The sequence below is a fragment of the Nicotiana tabacum genome, chromosome 3 (genome assembly GCF_000715075.1).
Source record: "Nicotiana tabacum cultivar K326 chromosome 3, ASM71507v2, whole genome shotgun sequence".
Lineage (NCBI taxonomy): Eukaryota > Viridiplantae > Streptophyta > Magnoliopsida > Solanales > Solanaceae > Nicotiana > Nicotiana tabacum.
Window position 1 is genome coordinate 8813611 of NC_134082.1, and position 12557 is coordinate 8826167.

A 12557-nucleotide genomic window follows, 5' to 3' on the forward strand; every position below is an offset into this window, starting at 1 on the left:
AAGGGTCTTCGATTCTCCGGCATGAGCACAACCAAGAAAAATTCAAGATGAGCATTTGCGGCAGTTTTTGAGAATTAAACAGCTTAGACAGATCAGACGTCCAGTCCAAAATGCATGTCATCATTCATTGAAGTCGGCACATACCTCCAGATAAGTCTCCATATTCCTTTCCCCGAAAGGGACACCTTTTGTTTAAGCACAGTTCTTTTTCGCTTCCAATTATTATTCTATTTTTACCCATAATTTTTCTTTGAGTCCCTTTCGGTCTAATCCTCCATCAAAATCGAATCAAAGAAAGGGCTGCAAAACTGGATACAGTTTCCCTGTAATGTCAAGCACAATTTGAGGCATATGTGGCATTGACGAAAGCACAAATCCATCTGTGATCTCATTTGATAAAGCGAACAAAGTGTCTCAAAGAAACTGAAAAGGTCGCCTAAGAAAAACCTGCTTCATAAGAAAAGTTGATAAGCACTACGGACACAAACTGATACTGGGTGCAAGACAACTGAGCTTGATTTTAAAGAAAAAATAGCCTTGCCTTAGAGACAAGGGTAGCGGTACCATGGACATCTCGGTACCACGCTGATAGAATAGGTTCTTCGACAGCAGTGGCCTTGAACCAAGCTACTCAGGGCATCAAGGCCACAAACCAACCACCATTTTGAAAACTCACAAATTTTTCTTTGTTTGAAGCAAGAACAAAGCATGCATAATGGTGATTCTAAAAGAACGAATGTCACCAAACGTAAGAGGAATGGTGATTCCATACGTCACTATTGTTCCCACCTCTTATTTTTATGTAGCTTAACCCATGTAGAACCTTTTCGCCTAGGGGGATCCAACTCATATTTTCGGGTAGAAGTACTTTTCGCTCAGTTTGTTTTACATTAGCTTAACCCAGGTAGAACCTTTTCGCCTAGGGGGATCCAGCTCGTAGTTCCGGTTAGAAGTACTCTTCGCTCAGGTTATTTTTACGTAGCTTAACCCAGGTAGAACCTTTTCGCCTAGGGGGATCCAGCTCATATTCCCGGGTAGAAGTACTCTTCGCTCAGGTTGTTTTTACATTAGCTTAACCCAGGTAGAACCTTTTCGCCTAGGGAGATCCAACTTATAGTTTCGGGTAGAAGTACTTATCGCTCAGGTTGTTTTTACATTAGCTTAACCCAGGTAGAACCTTTTCGCCTAGGGGGATCCAGCTTATAGTTCCGGGTAGAAGTACTCTTCGCTCAGGTTGTTTTACATTAGCTTAACCCAGGTAGAACCTTTTCTCCTAGGGAGATCCAGCTCATAGTTTAGGTTATTTTTATGTAGCTTAACCCAGGTAAAACCTTTTTCTCCTAGGGGGATCCAGCTCATAGTTCCGGGTAGAAGTACTCTTCGCTCAGGTTGTTTTACGTTAGCTTAACCCATGTAGAACCTTTTTACCTAGGGAGATTCGGCTCATAGTTTTCGGGTAGAAGTACTCTTCGCCCAGATTTCCTTTTGTTAGTTTAACCCAGGTAGAACTTTATCACCCAGAGGGATTCAACATATTTTTTTGGTCAGTAATACAGGGTGTCAACCCCTGGTTACATTTCCTTTTCAATAATACATGGCACCAACCCCTGGTTACATTTCCTTTTCAGTAATACAGGGTGCCAACCCCTGGTTACATTTCCTTTTCAGTAATACATGGCACCAACCCCGGGTTACATTTCCTTTACCAGTATAGGGTATGCTAATCCCTAGCTGAGCTTTCCAACATAGGGTCTCCACTCCCTAGTAGACTTTTAGTATAGATATAGGGCCCACTCCCCAATCCCTTTTTCTCAAAGATACACAATCCTGATTTTATTGCTTTTAATAAAGAAGTAGTTTAGAATTTTGTTACAATATCTCGCGAAATTTTCCTAGTAAAAACTGGGGCAGAAAAATTTCGTTCGTTTATTTGCTTTGGTGTTTGAGCAGGTTTTACCTCGAGGCACAGTGTTCGAGATACCCAAAGAATGAGTCTCAATCCAGAATAAAGAAAAAGGAAAAGAAGTGAATCCAAAGTGCAGAAGCGAATGAGAGATGTGGATTGCTCAAGACATAGTTGAAGTCACAAGCTCTGCATGTTCCGTTTTAATCTGAAAAGCCGAAGAAGAATGAACCAGTGGTTGTAGCTAACGAGCATCAAGATTCAGATCAGAGTCTGCAGGAAGAACCATCCAAGACTCAAGATCAAGCTTCAGAAGACTCATAGATAGGAATCTTGTAACTCATAGCTGATAGGCTTGTTCAGTTTTTTTTATGTAATAACAGACTTACGGACTGGAGCCTCGACGGAACCTCACTCGACTTTTCAACTCATCATTCCACAGTACTCCTTGAACTACACGCGACCTGATTCCCCTATAACTCGGGATATGTAGGTTGTCCAAAACCAAGACTCGGTTGCACCCTTTCTCTTTTCTCTTATCCTTATTTCTTCCCTTTTGAATAAAGATATGTTCAAAAATTAGTTACATGACTCACCTTATCTTTGCTCGAAAACTCTTCATGTTTCCAAGCAAAGAGGGGCAGCTGTGAGCACCTAATTTTTGACAATATTTAATTTTTTGTCACTTCTTCTATGTAAATATTTTAGGGGTTTTAACCTACAATTTTTAGCTTTGTAACACTTTTTACTATAGGGTAAAAATACAAAATTTTAAAAGATGAATTATTACTATTATTATTTTTTATTTTTTATTTTTATTTTTAAAATAATAAAAAAAATCCGAAAAAATATTATTTTTTTTTAATTTTCGGGTGAGATATAAAAAATAAGAAAAAGGGAAGTATGGAATAAAAAAATAAAAGTAAAAGTGGGTGGAATTCTCTTTTAAAAAGTAAAAGAAAGTGGAAAATTAAAAGTAAAGTTTTGTGAAAATTTTAAAAAAATAAAAAGAAAAGAAAGTTGGAATTAAAAAATAAATATAAAGGTAGCTGAAAATTAAAAATAATTAAAGTAAAAGAAAGTAGAATTTTTATAAGAAAAGCAAAAGAAAGTGGATTATTTTTTAAGAAAAGTAAAATAAGTGGAATCCTCTTTTAAAAGTTAAAAAAAGTAAGATTTTAAATAAGATAAAAGTAATTAAAGTGGAATTTAAAAAATAAAAGTAAATAAAGGTGGGATTTCTTTTTATAAAAAAGAAAAGCAAATTGTAAGTGGGATTTCTTTTAATTAAAAAATAATAAAATATTTTTTTTTAAAAAAAATCTGAAAAATTTCGAAAATTTTGCTATAAATAGAAGAGAAAATCTGAGGAGAAAAGAGAAAAAAGTAGAGAAAAGAGAGGGGAGAATTGAGAGAAACAAATTTTTTTCTTCTTCTACGCTACGACAATTTCTATTCATGTTATTCTTTATTCCTCTTTCTTTCGAAAATTTCCAGCAATTCAACACCCCAAAACCAACAAAAAATACTTCAAAACATCCCCTTTTACACGCCAAAGAGTGGTGTTAACAGTCGAGGTCGAGGATTCCGTTGGAGCTCTGTTCACCGGCTTTGATGATCATCTTTGCTTATGCTTGTTCGGCGTTCGTCTGAGTTATTGTACATATTCTTGGAAACTCATTTAATTGGAAATCTTACATTAAAAGGTTTATTCTTCCCTCTCTTTTTTATCTTATTTTATGTGATTTTATTTATTATCTTTAAACTTTATAAATAATAATGTAAATCAATCCTTAAATGTTATATGTTTAATCATGTTTCTGAAAATATAGTATTTAAACTTGCTAAAAGTTTGGAAGATTTGGACACTAATAAGTTTAGGCTTCAATTGTTGGGATGTAGGGTATTGGTATATGATAATTTATTTATTCAAATATCTAAAATCATACACTTTTTCCATAAACAATTCCATAACTTTTGGCCTTACAATAATCTTAAATTAGTTTAGGAAAATACTTCAAGTGCGCTAGTTTATTAAGATGCGCTTTAAATAATTAACTATAATGGCTATGTGTATGGTCTCCGTGGCATAATTGTGATATGTAACAAAATAAGTATTAGAACGCGTAGCTCATTTCAAGATAACTTGTTTTTCATAATTTGAATCAAGCAATAAAGCGGACATAGGTAAAAGATGAGAATCAATAAAATACAAGTTATCCAAAAAATAGTATAAGCCAAATATAGTCAATAAAGCGACCGTGCTAGAACTACGAGACTCGGAAAATGTCTTACACCTTCTTCCCGATTAACAGAATTCCTTATCCGGACTTTGTTTTCGCAGATCAATAATAAAAGAGTCAAACTTTCCTTTGAATAGGGATCAAATAAAAGGTGACTTGGAACACCCAAAAATCAATTCCAAGTGGCGACTTTGAATAACAAAATAATCCCTATTTCAAATTTGTCACTTTAATTGGAAAAAACTCTTTAACCCACAATCCATAACACCCATTATCTTTTGGAGGGGTAGAAAAGGGGTGTGACAGCTCTGGCGACTCTGCTGGGGACCTTTTAAGAATTCGAGCTTATATATGTTGACTTTTTATCTGGCTTTATTAATTTTGTATATATTGTGATTTATCTGTTCCTAATGTGCTTTCTGTTCGCTTTTTACTACTTCGATATTGTTGAACTGTACATATAAACTGGCTTCTCACGCACCCCCTATGAGTCTTCTTGAAATTAAAATTTGGGCATTTTCTTGACATAGCCCGCTTTCTTTGAGATAGCCGAGGTGTTTGTCACCCGGTGAAGGATTTTAGTCTCACATGTTTTAGGCGGGGAGCACCACCAGTTAAGCCGAAAAGCAATGCTACCGGTACACTGACCCTCCTCGGCTCGAGTTGTCCACTCGAGTAAGCTAGTCTAGATACCTTCTCCACCAGGATTTAAACCTAGAAGAACAAACCTCATACCGGATTTCCCTAGTAGGTTCGCTCTATGTGCATCACATGCATTTGACTTAGCGAAACTCGGCACAGGGACCGGGTCCGTATAAGACAGGTATCCTATTTGAGACCATCATGTTCACGTATGTGCTACTTGATACATCATTTGGAAGACTTACTTGCATTGTCGACCGACTTTAGAAAATTGGCGCAGCGGAATCATTAAAAAAAGAAAAAAAAGGAGTCTTTCTCATAGTTTAGCGCAACTAACCTTTTTTTTAAAAAAAAATTTAGTAGTTTGGCGCGAGGTGTAAAGATTAATTTTCGATAAAAATCAAAAGAGAAAAGTACCCAGTTTTACCGAACTACGCGAGTTTGATTCTCACCGGATGTGAGATACGTAGGCAACCTCCTTCGGGTTCAGCCCATATGTTTCAAAAAAAAAACCTATTTTTGTCACCTTTTACTGTCTTGCCCTCATGCTCCAGCTGTTTTGCCAAGACAACCTTAAAATCTTCCTGTGAAGTGCTGAAGGGTCATTTTTGTAAAAGTAGTTACTTTATCCATATTTATTCACCTTTTACCATTTGCCTTTATAACTGGCCATTTTTGTCAAAGAAACTTTAAACCTTTCCAGAAGTACCGAAAGACTGTTTTTGCAAAAAGTAGCCATTTTTATCTAGCTTTGTCTGGTTATATTTGCTGAGACAACTTTTTAACCCCTATAGGAGTAGCAAAGGGTTATTTTCGTAAAAATAGTTTTTTTTTATTTTGTCTATTTTTATCATTTTGTTCCTGTGTTTGGCTGTTTTTTGCCGAGACATCCTTTATGCCTTCTATGGAAGTATTAAAAGGTTGTTTTGTAATAATAGCCATTTTTCTGCTTTTATCATCTCAACTTTTGTGTCCGGTAATTTTAAAATATATATTGTAATTAAAAAAAATAGATCGAGTCCTAAATTGGCAAAAAAAATAAAAAAAAATAATGAATGATCATAATTTGCATATAGTTTAGGTAAGTTCTGACCCTTTTTATTTTACTCTTAGGATCACCATGAGTTCTCCACAAAGAAGCAGTCAGAAAAGGGTAAGGGACGAGACACCTCCTATGTTCTAGATCAGAGATAAGACCCCGAGTAGTCTCTGTAATTGGTGGGCTAGTTTTGCTACATGGGAACAAAATCAAGTATTTAAGCACCTCAAGTTCCTCACAAACATCATGGGAATTAAGCCTAACAGAGATTTAATCGAGGCTCTAGTGGGTTATTGGGACCCCGCGAACAATGTCTTCAGGTTCAAAGATTGTGAAATGACGCCCACATTGGAAGAATTAGGTGGGCTCACCGGATTGGGGAGAGACCTTCATGGGAAAAAGCCTGCTGCTCCGAGAAATGTTGGTGTGAACAACTTTTTAAAGAAATTATGCCTCCGTTGAATTCCAATGGTTTGCTTAAACGAAGGTTGGGTTCCGTTGGAATATCTCTATGACAGGTTTGGGGACGAGAAAGGGTTCGAAAATTTCTCGGGCATAGAATTCGTCAACCAGTTGAGTTACGACGCTTGGAGGGAGTTGAGAATCTTCGCGTTCATGATATCATTTCTAGGGATCATGGTCTTTCCAGAGCGTGGTAGGTGCATCATAATTCTTTAGTTGCGGTGGTTTCATATTTTCAAAGTAGCGAGGATCATACCATTCTTCCCATGATTTTGGGAGATATTTTTCGAGCTTTGACCCGCTGCCAAGGGGGTGAAGATTACTTCGAGGCATGTAATATTCTGCTGCAGATGTGGTTCATAGAGCACCTTTATCATCATCCAATAGTAATAAATTTCAATAAAAACTGGTTGAATTACATTGGATGCCACCCAAGCAGGGTCGCAAGTTGTAATCTTCCAGAGGGGGCGAGGGCCTGGCAGAAATTACTTGGTTCATTGAATGCTGATAGAATCACTTGGAACTATTATTGGTTCCCTTATGCTAGGGTCATGCATATGTCGATGTATCGCCCGTTCTTCATACTCATGGGTTTCAGAGGTTTCCAACCCTACGCGCCTCTATACGTCATACGCCAGTTAGGGAGAGAGCAAAAGAGGCCCCCGATTGAGGACATGCGCCCCGTTCGTGTGGGAATTCAAGGGAGAGGAACCTCCAAGGGAGTCATATGCACAAAAGGTTTAGTTTGGTGGTCGATTTTCTGATTTAGATGAGATGGTAGCTGATCGTGAACGTGGGGATGTAAGCCTCGCATACCTTGAGTGGTTTCACAACCAGGCTATCCCCGAGCAAAGGACAGAAAGATCCATACGACACGCAGTTGATTGGGAGAAGGAGATCGAGGTCAGAGTTAGAGAAACCAGAAGGGAAGCGGCACAAGAGTTCCAATCTCGTATTGACACTTTACAAGAAGATAAGGGCATTTTAGAGACAGCCATGGACGTACAACAGGTTGATTTTTAGCGGGAAAAGGCTCAATGGGCATGAGAGAAACGAGCACTCAAAGCCCAAATTCGAAAGAAGAACATAGTCACAATCGCTCAGCAACAAGAAGAGAAAGAAGCCCAGTTCAGGGTAGTCCGTGATCAAGAGCGTAGAGGTTTTGCTCCATTAATCCAAGGTCTGAGGGATCAGATAGGGGAAGTTGAGTCAAGCAAGGAGAGCCAGATCGCGGAGTTTGAAATAGAAAGGCACGACTACCAAAAGGTGATCAATCAGTTAGAAGTAGAGTTGGTAGAAGTTTGGCGCCAGAAAGATATGGCCTTGGGCCACGAGCAGGATGCACTGTATCTAGCTGAGACTCGTGGTCAGCAAAATCAAGAGTTGCATGTGGCTCAGGAATACATTAAGGGAAAGATCCTCGAGGTAGCCACATATACCTCAAGAGCATGCAGAAGTTGTCAAGGAATGTCGCTTGAGCAGTTTGCAGAAGTATCATTGAATGTTGCTCATCATATATCTGCAGACCTGGAAATAATATACCGCAATGTTAGGGGTCAGCCGCAGGAAAAAGCGCCATGATTACAGCGATGCTGGTGGATTTCTACTGCAAAGATCAAAGTCCTTTTTTTAGTTATCAGTCCTTTGTTATTCTTGATCCTATAAGAGTCTTTTGGTGTTTTGAGTCTCGTTGTTTTGCCTTTTATCCTAAAAAGTCTGTTTGAGTCAAGTCTGGTCTTGTTTATCTTTATGCAATTGCTTTTTCTTGAGTCTTGTATAAAAATAATATATATATATATATATATATATGAAAAAGATTTTGTTTAGAAAAATTCAAAAATGAACCCAAAAGATGTTTGTTTTGTAAAAAAAAAGGTCATGTCCCTGAACTACGTAATGATCTGATTCATGCGGCGACATGATACGTAGGCAACCCACAAAAGGTTCGATCAAAATATTTTTCAATGAATCTAAGCTGGGATCAAAATGGGGGGAGTGTAACTTGATAAAAAAGGGGGAAGGCGCCAATAAGAAGAAACTTGATAAGCCGGAATGAAACATGAAGCCTTCCAAAATGCATTAGAAACGGTGATGATGTTAGGATCATGGCATGTTATGTGTAATTCATATCTATAAAATGTCTAACCCTAACACGTTTGTTGTCCCTTATAGAGAGTAAGTTTAAGGTGGTTGGTTTGTGGTGAATCTGGCAACACATCATTACTTCACAAGATCTAAGGGACCAGTAGTAATGGATAACAACAATGAAATCGAGTTGGTTAGTGACAATCCGCAGGGTCAGTCAGTTGAGCAAGAGTCAGAAGAAATAAGAAAATTGAGACAACAATTGTCAGATGTATATCAAGCTTGGGTTTCCGGTCGACCTCCACCCCAGGGTCCTTCAGAGGGAACATCCACCATACCCCAGTCTATTCAGACACCGCTCCATGCAACGAGCGATCCCATTCTACCACCAGCGTATGTGCCAAACTACAGCCTCTATGCTGCCCCTGGTACTTTTAATATGCAACCTCTAGTCGCACCATTTAGGAACATCCCTCTAGTTGTGTCTGGCGCACCAGTATATACAATACCACCACCACCACCTGTGACGAGACCCAACAACGAGTCACTACCTCAGGTTTATGATGGCCAAGACTACTCCCTAAATATGGCTTTCAGGGCCTCAGATCCCTACAATCAGATTCCTTAGTACGAGTCACCAGTGGAAAATGAAAAGCCTACAAAGACAAGTGAGCCGGATGAGATGGCCAGGAAAGTGAAAATTCTTGAACAAAACATAAAGAACATACAGGGAATAGGTGGTCACAAAAGTGTCTTGTTCAATGATCTGTGTATGTTCCCTCACATCCATTTGCCACCAGGTTTCAAGACCCCAAAATTCGAGAAATATGATGGACACGGCGACCCTATCGCCCACTTGAAAAGGTACTGCAACCAGCTGAGGGGTGCAGGCGGAAGAGAAGAATTGTTGATGGCATATTTTGGAGAAAGTCTTATAGGGGTAGCCTCTGAGTGGTTCATTGACCAGGACATCTCTCACTGGCATGTTTGGGACGACATGGCCCAGGCCTTCGTCAAGCAATTCCAATACAACATTGATATTGCACCGGATCGTAATTATTTGTCCAATATGAAGAAAAAGCCGACCAAAAGTTTTAGGGAATATGCCATCAAGTGGAGGGAGCAAGCGGCTAGAGTTAAGTCACCCATGGATAACCACGAGTTGATCACTATTTTTCTGGAAGCTCAAGAGCCTGATTACTTTCAGAACATGATGTCCGCGATAGGTAGACCTTTTGCAGAAGCAATCAAAATAGGGGAGATGGTCGAAAATGGACTCAAGACCGGTAGAATTATAAGTCAAGCTGCTATCAAAGCCACCACCCAAGCTATCCAAACTGGGTCGGGAGGTTTGGCAAATAGAAAGAAGAGAGATGAAGGGTCCATGATGGCTTCGGGATCTAGGGAGTTTAAAAGAGGGGCATCGCACCATTATGTGCAAGTTCAGCAGGGGCAATCCAGCTACCCTCAACATTATTATCCCCCGCCGATTCCTCAATACTCTGTGGGCCCACCGCAATATATATTGTTCAATGCTCAATCATATACTCGGCTTCCCAATCAACAGGTATAGGCACCAGCTCGAAGGGCCCCCGACCTCAGCAACAAAATTTTCGGGCACTCTACAATGCTCGTCCCAGGCAGGATTACGGTCGAGAGCAGAGGCCGGTGGAAAAATTCACCCCATTGGCTGCACTATACTCTAGTCTTTTCCGGAAGCTGAAACAGATGGGCGTGATTGGACCCAATTCTCCCCACCATATGCATCCCGATTCACATGGATTTCAAGCAAATGCTAGATGTGAATATCATTCAGGTGCCCCGGGGCATAACACGGATGACTGTTGGACTCTAAAAAGAGCTATAGAAAGACTCATCACTGAAAAGTTAATTGTGGTAACAAATGGCGAAGAACATCCCAATGTTACAAACAACCCATTACCAGCACATAACGATGTTCAATATGTAGGAATGATTGGACGAGATCTGGAATGCAGGACGTTTAATCGGGCAGAGATGACCGTGGGAACAATTCAAGAGGGAACCAAATGGGATGTAAGTCCGATCCAAGATGTGCCATTGTTTTTGAAAGGTGCCCCGAGTTCAGAAAATGTAACTTTATTTGTTCCCAAGGTCACGAGATTGGAAGTTCGCTCTAATGTTCCAAGCCCAAGGTTGTATGTCCTTGGAGGCCACCCCATCACAAGGCAGAAACAGGGTAGTACAAACGGTATAACAGAGCCGATCATAATCAAACCTACCATGCAACCCCCTGTGACAAATACAAAAACCATTCCTTGGAACTACAACAAACCTGTGATGACATACAAAGGCAAGGAAATCATAGAAAAAGTGGGGGAAACTGGAGGTTTGACTCGATCAGGGAGGTGTTACTCTCCAGAGGAGTTGAGGAAGGCCAAGAAATCAGAGAGGGATAATTGCCAATAAAGAAATCTGTCACGAAAGAAGAGGCAGAAGAGTTTTTGAAAAAGATGAAAGTTCATGACTACTCAATCATTGAACAGCTAAGAAAGACTCCTTCCCAAATTTCTCTACTATCTCTGCTCCTACACTCAAAAGAGCATGCACGTGTACTAATCAAAACCTTAAACGAGGCACATGTCTCAGAGAAGACCACAGTGAATGAGTTGGAGAAGATGGCCAATAGATTTTTCGAGGAAAACAGAATCTCCTTTACTGATGATGAACTTCCCGAGGAAGGAGCCAGGCACAATAGGGCTTTGCACCTGGTCGTCAAATGTGAGGGGCATTATGTAAAGCGAGTCATGGTCGATGGAGGCTCGAGTGTAAATGTATGCTCTCTCTACTTTGCAAGGCATGAAGATCAACACAGACAGAATCCGACCCAACAATGTTCGCATCCGGGCTTTTGACGATTCATCGAGGGATACCATTGGGGAGATCAACCTCACTATGACGATTGGGCCGATTGACTTTGAAATTGTCTTCCAAGTAGTGGACATGGACACTTCTTATAAATTTCTTATTGGAAGGCCATGGATCCATATGGCTCGAGCTGTGCCATCCACATTGCATCAGATGGTCAAGTTCGAACACAATAGGCAAGAGATTATTGTTCACGGAGAAGACGAGTCATCCATTTATAAAGACCCGTTAATACTGTGCATTGAGGCCAAGGAAGGGTGTGAGTCCATTGTCTATCAAGCTTTTGAAGTGGTTTCTGTGGACCATGTTGAGTAAGGAAAGCCCATTCTGCATCCTCGTCTTTCCACCACATCTATAATGGTGGCTGTGGTTATGATGAGACAAGGTTATGAGCCAGGGAAAGGCTTGGGGGCGTCCTTGCAAGGAATTTCAGAGCCTATTTCTCCGTTCGGTAACCGGGGTACTTTTGGTTTAGGCTTCCGGCCAACACAATCAGACAAAACAAAGCCAAGCACCACAGAAAGCATGGATGGGTCTTGCAACAACCTATCCCTCACATTTTCTACACTTTTGTTAAGCCACGACTCCAAGAGGTTCAAAATTCCTCGGCGCATGCAAACATTGATGACATTTTCCATGACCACAGCCAGATGTTTTCTAAAGTGAATATAATCCAGGCCGGTGAAGGCACTAGTCATGCCGATATGCAACTAATTGACCCAGACACCATGCTCACCAACTGGGAAGCAACTCCTCTCCCCACAAGGAAGGAGTCTTGGTAGTTTGCTTTTGCAGGTTCTTTTTTGTATTTTTGGGTTACTTTCAGGGTTGTAATCCAAACATCTCAGTGTGGTTGTTTTATTTTAATGTTAACCCTTCTATCCTTTCGAATTCAATGAAATACAGTTCAGTTTCGTATTAAGTTTTGTATCTTTCCCTTTTCCTAATTCCTGTCATTTTATTTCCATTTCAGTGTTGTTAATGCCGGATTTAATAACATGACATGCATGAGGAATTCACGCCCAGATCTTAAAAAGCTGTCTAATATCAAAATAATGCATCAAGAGGTAGAATATGATGAAGATGAGGTTGTTGAGGAAATAAAAAGAGAGTTGGAACAAATTGAAAACAAGCCTAAGCCCAACCTCAATGAAATTGAGCCAATTAATATCGGAAATCTTGAAGAAATTAGAGAAATGAAGATAAGCATTCACACCGAACAGAAAACCAGAGATGCCTTGATTCAACTTTTATTTGAATACAGAGATGTATTTGC